This window comes from Mus caroli, chromosome 1 (assembly GCF_900094665.2).
Source record: "Mus caroli chromosome 1, CAROLI_EIJ_v1.1, whole genome shotgun sequence".
Taxonomy (NCBI): Eukaryota; Metazoa; Chordata; class Mammalia; order Rodentia; family Muridae; genus Mus; species Mus caroli.
In genome coordinates, this window is record NC_034570.1 from 77460871 (window position 1) to 77470752 (window position 9882).

A 9882-nucleotide genomic window follows, 5' to 3' on the forward strand; every position below is an offset into this window, starting at 1 on the left:
TGCCCAGGAGAGGTATTGCTGGATCCTCCGGTAGTACTATGTCCAATTTTCTGAGGAACCGCCAGACTGATTTCCAGAGTGGTTGTACAAGCTTGCAATACCACCAACAATGGAGGAGTGTTCCTCTTTTTTCACATCCTCACCAGCATCTGCTGTCACCTGAATTTTTGATCTTAGTAGTTGGGCTAAGATCTTTAGGAACAACTCATTTAGCCATAACTACCAGAACGTGTATAATTCCTAGCCCTTTAGCCCCTCAAGAGAGGCAGCCTAGGCAACTGATATCCCTTTAGTGGAGGCAAAACAGGAGCTGAGGTCTGTGTCCACAGCATGCCCCTATAATGGTAGCCTCTAGAAGGCAGGATTATAAGTGATCCCAGTGTCTTCTGTATACTTTTCAACCATTTTAATAACAATGACCTATTCTTTCTGCCTTCAAGAAATAAACAATACATTATTGGTATAAACGCCCAGATGAGAACCTCCACACAGCAGTCGAAAGAGCATGTGGACCATCGGATCACACCAGTTCACTTTAACCCCAACTCCATCTCCTGAGCCTCTGTTCTCCATTGCTGCAGGGAAGCACCAATGAGTACCCTGCTTGTCTGTTTTGAGCATAAGCTGGAAAACTGAAAAGGTAAAATGAGAAAAGGCACTTGCTGGGGGTCCTTCAGGAAGAAAAGCTGAGATGCTTGGAGAAGGAAGTGGGTGGGGCAAGCTCACTGTCCTGTGAGGCAGATGCTCTGGGCAGAGATGATAGAGCATTGGCTGCCCTTGACCTTCCACCAGCCTCTATTAACAGGGACAAAAATGGAAAGACTAGATATCACCTCTGGGGTTGGCATTGGCTGGTAATGTCAGACAAAGGTCAGTGGACCTGCATACAAATGGAAATGTCCAGCTAACACAAACAGGATGTGGAAAAAAACTGCACATCAAAAGGAGCTGGACTTTCTCTATTGTAGTCATAACACATGGCTACCACCATTACCCTGTGGGGTCATCACTTTCCTGGTGTCTAGATCTGGGAATCAGAGAACAGTGGGAACTAAAACACACCTCCAGACACCTCTCAGCATCCTGGTTATGTGAAAGCACCATCACACACTCAGCTACACCCTCAGTGATCATGGACTCAGAATTGACTATTCTTGACCCTGAAAAGGATACCCTGGGGGAGAGGACAAGTGGTGAGGCAGACAAGGGGCCAGCCTGCAGAAACATTCCCTAGCGGCCTAACAGAGAAGTAGGCCCTGTTTCTGGTCTGAACACTTCTAGAATGCCTGAAGATATGGGGTAAATAAAGAATGTGCAGCCAGATCACTGGATTCCCTAAATATCTCATAGAGACCTGTGACAGCTGGTTTGACATTCTCATCCAAGACTGCCTGCCTAGCTGCTAAGGTAGCAGAGGGAATTTAGAAAGCTTCCTGATCCTTATTGTGCTCACTCCTCAGCCAAGCTGACCCAGAGACAAGGGGAGCAACATAACACACTGCTGCAAAGCAATCGTCACCACAGATGGCAAAAGGTGTTTTGTGAAACCAGAACTGAGGTTTTGTCCCCAAGTCAGGAGCCCTTTTTTTTTTCTTTTTTGGCAGGAGCTACTGCCTCCTTGGAGAGACTACTCTGTTTTCTGGCAGGAAAAGTAAGTGTGGTTCACTTGGTTTCCAAGTATTATAGCATTCATTCGCTTCAAACTTCAGCAGCAGGCAGGAGTCCAAGGCTCAACAGAACGTGTTTTATCATCCATTTAGCATCAACACGAGGGTGGCCAGGGTGGTTTTCACTCCAACTCATCACAGAGTGCTCAGACCTGATGGACAGAAACGTGTGTGTGTGTGTGTATGTGTGTGTGTGTGTGTCCATAAGTACAAGTGCATACACACACACAGACACACACACACAGACACATACGTCACAGCACATGTATAGAGATCAAAGGACAATTTCCAGCATGGTGTCAGTTTTCTCCTTCAACCATGTGCATCCTGGAGATGACACTCATCCTTGGTAGCAGGTAACTTTATCCACAGAGCCATCTCCATAATCCTCACAGGAGTTCTTGATGGGCTTCTGAGTTTTACTCATGTTCTGTATACTTAAAACATGTACATCATCTTGATTGTGTATACACACATGAGAACTACTGTGAGAAGAGCACTGTACCTCAATATATGGTCACACGGTGCTGTTCCATGTAGGATGAGTTGCCCACAGTTTGCACGTCCCTCCATTTGCACCAGTATTTCCATTCCAAGGTATTTAGACATTTAAGGAGAAATCTATCACAATTTCTTACCAAACAACAACAACAAACAAACAAACCTGTTTTGTTTCATCCCATGCCCTCATGAAGCTAAATTCATCCTTCCTGGCTTCTGAAATGTTCCTGACAGAAGTGAAGGTGGCTGCTTTGCAAGCTAATTGGTTTAGTAGTCAGCCTGGATCTGTGTAATCTAACACTCTTAACACTCTCTGAAAGGCAGTCAGTGTACCCTCTCTTGCCAGGTGGCTGCAAATGCCATCCTCCATCCAGGCTCCATCAGCGTAAGACAACGATTTTCCACATCCCCAGAGTCCCGTTGCATGAATCATTTACTGGGTTGGCTACAGCCCAGCTTGGAGAAGAAATCTTAAACCTGAGCACACTGAATGGGATTATCTCATGGGCCCCAGCAGGTGTGCGACCAGGAATGCCAGCTCAAGAGCTGTTTGGGGGAAAATTTCATAAATGTCCCACTTGTAAGTCTCAAGGAACATTTGCATTTCTGTTTAAATTTTTCTGAAGTTCTGTGCTTTCTGAAGGGCTTTTACATTGAACATGTTGGGACTGCTGGGAGCGAGGCAGAGAAGCTGTTCACGGTGAAACAGGCAAGCTGGTAACAAAACCAAATCTATCCAAATTAGACTTCAACTGATTTGCATAATTTATTCTAAAGTAAATTGTCCATCTCTATTTTATCATTTATCTTGGTGAACACAGCAAGACTGGCTAATTTACTCAGCTAAAAGGAGCATGTTTGTGATGATGTCATTATTAAATTATTAAAGTAAACAATTCTTAAGGCTATGGACTGCCTACAACCACAAGGTAAAATATAAAATTGTGTCATGTTTTCCATAGCAGAAGGTAAGCTGTCCAATAAAAGCATCAATTAGCCTGAGAAAAAATTGGCAGCTATTGTTTTTTTTTTGTTTTTTGGTTTTTTTAACTTTTTTATTAGATATTTTCTTAATTTACATTTCAAATGCTATCCCGAAAGTTCCCTATACCCTCCACATGCCCTGCTCCCCTACCCACTCACTCCCACTTCTTGGCCCTGGCATTCCCCTGTACTGGGGCATATAAAGTTTGCAAGACCAAGGGGCCTCTCTTCCCAATGATGGCCAACTAGGCCATCTTCTGCTACATATACAGCTAGAGACACGAGCTCTGGGGGTACTGGTTAGTTCATATTGTTGTTCCACCTATAGGCTTGCAGACCCCTTCAGCTTCTTGGGTACTTTCTCTAGCTCCTCCATTGGGGGCCCTNTGTTCCATCCACTAGATGACTGTGAGAATCCACTTCTGTATTTGCCAGGCACTGGTATAGCCTCACAAGAGAAAGCTATATCAGGGTCCTTTCAGCAAAATCTTGCTGACGTATGCAATGGTGTCTGGTTTTGATGACTGATTATGAGATGGATCCCCAGGTGGGGCAGTCTCTAGATGGTCCATCCTTTCACCTCAGCTCCAAACTTTGTCTCTGTAACTCCTTCCATGGGTATTTTGTTCCCCATTCTAAGGAGGGACGAAGTATCCACAGGTTGGTCTTCCTTCTTCTTGATTTTCTTGTGTTTTGCAAATTGTATCTTGGGTATACTAAGTTTCTGGGCTAATATCCACTCATCAGTGAGTGCATATCAAGTGACTTCTTTTGTGATTGGGTTACCTCACTCAGGATGATATATCCTCCAGATACATCCATTTGCCTAAGAATTTCATAAATTCATTGTTTTTAATAGCTGAGTAGTACTCCATTATGTAAATGTACCACATTTTCTGTATTCGTTCCTCTGTTGAGGGACATCTGGGTTCAGACAGTTAATGGATCTGATTTGAATGAAGATGGCTCATAGGGACTGGCACTACTTGAAAGGATTAGGAGATGTGGCCCTGTTAGAGGAAGAGTGTCACTGGGGGCTGGACTTGAAGGTTTCAGATGCTCAAGCCAGAACCAGAGTTGCTCTCTTCCTGCTGCCTGCAGACCTGGAGACAGAACTCTCTATTGCTTATCCAACATCATGTCTGTCTGCATGCCGCTACACTTCCCCTTCGTGATGATAATGGACTGAACCTCTGAAATTGCAAGCCAACCCCAATTAACTGATTTGCTACGGTCATGGTGGCTTGCCACAGCAATGGAACACTAAGACAAAAGGGGAACATACTACTTTATAAAGAACAATTTGCAGTACACCTATGATTTGAGTGCCTACGATGTGCATGAAGGAGAAAGTTGGGGAGAAGTGAGTTCTTGGAAGCTTGGGTCTTTAGACAGATACTAGCATCAGCAGAATGTCACTGAATCGTGAAAGTACAGGTGTGCCAAGGCAACAACAGCTGCACTGAAACAGGGGAGGGGACAGGGTGATCATTTAACTGAGTCAAGAGAGCTTGCACAGTGGTGGCCACTCAACATAAAGCAGGGGTGAGGGAGAGCAGAGGGAAGACTACCCTAGGCAAAACAGCATAATGAGCTCAGGCCTGTAGCAGAAGAGCAGGACATAAGACCAACAGATGCCAGTGTGAGGAGACTGAGGCAGACAGGTCCAGTGAAGGGAGAGGCATCTCCCAGGGGCAGGTCGCTGAGGCTTTTGAAGCAACTAGCAGAGCCTTGGGTCTTGATGGATTTCTTATTTTAATAATACTGGGCATGTCAGATATCCTGAATATCAAATATTTACATTATGATTCATAACATTAGCAAAATTACAATTATGAAGTAGCAATGAAACTAATTTTATGGTTGGGAGATCACTACAACATGAGGAACTATATTAAATGGCCGAAGCACTAGGAAGGTTGAGAAACACTGTTGTAAGGCTGAGTATACAAGCCATTTCAGGGGATACTCCAGTATGGGGCAGAGCAGATAGTAGCTTGGCCTGGGGTAGTGAGGACAGTATGAATCACTGAGCAGCAAATGGGTATGACATCAGGGATGGATTAGATGTGGTAGGAGGGACTTGACAGGGAGAGAATGAAATCTCTCTTTTTCATGGCTTGTGTCACTGGATGCATGAGGTGCTGCAGCTAAGTAGGGGTGACCTTAGAGTGACCAAGAAAGAGCAAGCAGGAGATCCAGAACTCCGATTTATAAGGAGTAAATTGGAGATGTCATTAAAGCACCCAGTGACAGGGGTTGGCAGAAAACTGTGCTTGCTGTGAAAGTCACTATTTTGGTTGTTAATTTTAGGCTGGCGTTTATTAAGAGTTCCACCTATGTTGGGTACATGCAGACAGTGCATGCATACACATACAATAATAGTTGAAACAAACAAACTGAGCTACAGTGGGGTGCTGAGATCAGAGAATATCCACAGATCAGGGAGTCTTGCTCTGACCTGCCATTGCCCCTGGGCAAGGAAGACCTGGAGATCTTTCTGTTCTGGGGGAACAGAAGAGCAGATTATGACAACTAAAGAAGAGGGGTAAAGGGGGCTTCGCTAAGTCTGGGAAGTGCATATGGAGAGACAGCCCTGCCTTTGGCTGTGTACAGAGTCCATCCACTGAGCAAAGACCTGGGTTTGATGATGCTAAACCAAGGCCAGTGAGTTGATCAAATCCTAAAGCCACACATCTGTCCTCCACAGCTCTTAAGTCTGCGAACTCTAAAGTTCCAGGGGTCAACACGATTCCCACACCACATTCCTCCAGCAGGGTGATTCATACTCAGGAGGTCCTTAAAACACAAAGATGGACTTCTGCCTGTATCAATCTTGGTGCTGTGGCTGCTTCCCACATTCCTAAGCACTTGGGGAGCATCTCCAGCTAAAACCTAAGCCACCTTGCGACCTAAGGGTTTTTGAGAAACTTAGTGCCCAGCCGACAGAATGGAAAGCTGAATAGGGCCAACAGAGAAAGGTCCCTGCTACACAAAAAAAGGAAAATTGCTTCCATGAAGAGTGATCTTCAGATATCAAACGGACTCCCTAAAGAGCCCATAATTTAACTGACACCCATCCCCACGCATGTAACTGTCACTTTAAACATTTTAAGGTCCAAGAAATAAGCTAGCCCAACACATTATCTTTTTGTCCTTTCTTGGTAACCCTTGTGATGCCCCCGTTTTGAGATTTTTATTTTATGTGTTGTGCTGGCTGGTTTTGTGTCAACCTGACACAAGCTAGAGTCATCAGAGAAGAAGGAGCCTCAGTTGAGGAAATGCCTGCATGAGCTCCAGCTATAGGGCATTTTCTCAATTAGTGATCAGTGGGAGAGGGCCTAGCCCTTTGTGAGTGGTGACATCCCTGGACATCCTGGGTTCTACAAGAAAGCAGGCTGAGCAAGCAAGGTAAAGTCAGTAAGCAGCACTCCTCCATGACCTCGATATCAGATCCTACATCCTGATTCCTATGTGTGAGTTCCTGTCCTGACTGCCTTCAATAATAAATAGCATATGGAGGTGTAAGCCAAATAAACTTTTTCTCCCCAACTTGCTTTTTGGTCATTGTGTTTTATCCCAGCTATAGAAACTCTAGGGAGATGTGTGCAGGTATTGTGTGTGCATGTGTGTATGTGTACCACATGCATATAGTGCTCATGGAAGCCAAAATAGGATTCAGATTCCCTATAACTGGAGCTATAGACTTTTGTGAACTGGCATGTGGGTCCTGGGAACAAAACCACCTTGGTCCTCTGAAAGAGCATCCACTGTTCTTAAGAACTGAGCCAACTCCCCACCCCCACCCCCATTACAATGTGAGCATTTAGATGAGATTCATTTTGTTGTATTTTTAAGAGTTTTTTATTTGTTATTCCCCTCCATATCTTCATCTAATTGTGTCTATAAACTTGTCCATATAGAGGCATTTTCTTTCTTTTCTTTCTATTTTTCTCTATCTTCAGCCTGTTTCCTCTTTTTTTCATTTCTTTCTATATTAAATAGTATTCCAACTTTCTTCCTTTTAATACTCTCATGTTTTAATTTTTTACTCCCCTTTTAATCTTCCTTATCTTCTTTTTAACTTTGTCATGAATGAGAAATCACTTATTTTTCTTTTCTTTATTTTTCCCTTGGTCCTCTCTGCAGCGTCGTTTACCCACCCCTTTGTTTCTCCATCTGTTTATTTAATATTGCTTCTCTCCCCCTTTTCTACCCTTTCTATGACTCGTTCCCTTAACTCATTCATTCACTATTTCACCCTTCTTTACTACAAATGATATTTAGTTTCATGCCATATTCTACAGTGCCTTTGTCTTTTTCAGTTTTATAGTTATTGGTGATAGATTGATGGGTGGTATTTGACTTTTGAGTCTATTTCTATATTGTTATATAGTGTGATATAGTTGTTTCTAAAAGCAGTTTGTTTTCTTCCTGCCTAGTTAGACTGGAGATAGAGTCTTCCAGAGTAGGCTATTCAATAAAAAGGACAACATATCACCCACACAGAGAAGAAATATCCAAATTAATAGATGTACAAATTACAACACAGAAGTATAAGGAACACGAGAAAGCAAGGCAACATGACTGCTCCAAATGATCTGAACTCTGCTACCACTGGATTCACTTAAGTGGCTAAAGTACCAGGTGATGGTTCAAAATATTTCTGGTAAGAATGATCAGTGGTATGTGAAAAGATATGAACAACTGGAGAAGTCCAGTCCAGGACCTGGAGAGAAAAATCAGTATTAAGGAAAGGAGGGGAGGGAAATAAATGAGAAAATCAACAATGAGCATGAAGAAAGCTGGGAACACAGAAGAAAGTCCCAGCAAGAAAATTGAGATTCTGAAAAATAAATAAACAAATGGAAATGTTGGAAACAAAAATCCTCAAGGAATAAAATGTAAAAACACAAGAAATGCATGACCAATAGCCACAATCAAGCAGGAAGAAATATTCTAAGGGGTAGGAGACAAGGCTAATGAAACACTTCAATCAAACATCTCTAACAAAAAAGGAATTAATTAAAAGAGCATGACCACACATCTAGGAACTGGAGGATTCGCTCAAGAGACCAAACCTAAGACCATGGACTGAAGGAGTTGAGATGACCACTATGAGCTTAGAAAAGGTAGTCAACAAAATTATAGCAGATATTTTCCCATGTCTATGAAAGACTCAGACATTCAGATATAAAGTCCCTAGAACCAAATGGACATGATCAGAGAAGAGCATCTCCTGAATTTGTGTCTTAGAAGACTTGTGTAATAAAGAGGGACATAAATATGTTTAACATACAAAGGAGGTAGCAACAGTTAGCGTCAGCACATAGAAGACCTACACAAGAGGTTCCTTATATATTATTTCAGCCTCTACTCTTGAAATAAAATTTAGGTTCTTTGTAGAATAATACATCTACATCACGACAAAAATAAAAACTTCAAACATCTTACAAATTTAGGGAGTGGTCACAAACAGACTCATCTTCTGATGTTTGAGGGTATGTCTTCATGAAAGGTTGTTCAGAGATAAGAGAGGAATTTATCAGGATGGAAATAATGTCATGCTGAGCAAATATTACCCAAGAGGTTGAAGCAGGAAGATTGTGAACTTCTTAGTCTGAACTGTGTAATAAGATCATCTCTTATAGCCAACAAAAATGGAGTCATGTGTGCCAACCCTTTCAAGAGTAACTAAAGCCAAGATGTTATGATGAGGTATTTATGCATGGTTACCAAACACTATCTTGGCTCTTCATTTTATTCTGTTTATAATAGTCGTCTCAGGCACAGGCATATTTTAGGAATTTTCATATCAAATTCTGCAAGATGGATGTCTAAAAACAAACTGTAACCATTCTTGCATGAAAGATAACCCTCTAAAGAGAGATACTGTGTCTTTTCTTTTAGCTATCATACTATTAAAAACAGTGGACTCCAAGGAATTGTAATTTCCCCAGGAATCTCTTTCTGGAACAGAATGCCCAAAGCCCTGGTATGGCCAGAAGAAGAACTTGTCTATCAAGAAAAGATTGAGAACAGTTTTGAGATTTTTGTCAGACCACTTTATAGAACCAACTGGAGTTGAAACAGTTAGGTCAAAGATAGGCAGGACTATAACTTGACCAGGGATACTCAGCCTCAGGTGTCGTCCCTCAGGAGGCCACCCAGTTTAATATGGTTTTGTTGGAGTTTTGTTTGTTTGTTTGTTTGTTTGTTTGTTTTTGAGACAGAGTTTCTGATTGGGACATGTGGGTCATGGATTTGGCTAAGTTAACTGGCCAGCAAACCTCAAGGATCTTCATTGTGTCTGCCTTCAAAGCATTAGGATTATAAATACATGCCACTACACATGGCTTTTGATGTAGGCAATAAGGATCTAAACTCTGATCTTCATACTCATCCTGAAAACACTTTACTGACTGAGCCATCTCTCCAGCCCAAGTTACTCTTATGCATCAAAGACCACCGTCAGCTATGCGAGCATCCAGGAAGAAGTACTCTTAGAACACTAGTCCTATGAAAAGAATCATCTGGAATTGTGAGGCAGCACTCCTCCAGGCACCTGGTTGGATCAGATGAAGTTTTACTGCCCTGTTTAAGTGAGAAAATACCTTTCAATGGGGGAATATTTGTCAGCTTTCTTCTTCTTCTTCTTCTTCTTCTTCTTCTTCTTCTTCTTCTTCTTCTTCTTCTTCTTCTTCTTCTTCTTCTTCTTCTTCTTCTTCTT

The 9882-nt window shown here is 42.3% G+C and overlaps 1 protein-coding gene across 1 annotated transcript in view; it reads right to left on the bottom strand.

Moving 5' to 3' along the window:
* Positions 1-9882, bottom strand: part of Dner (delta/notch like EGF repeat containing) — a 301982-nt gene that overhangs the window by 9824 nt on the left and 282276 nt on the right. The gene's annotated exons all lie outside the window — the stretch shown is intronic.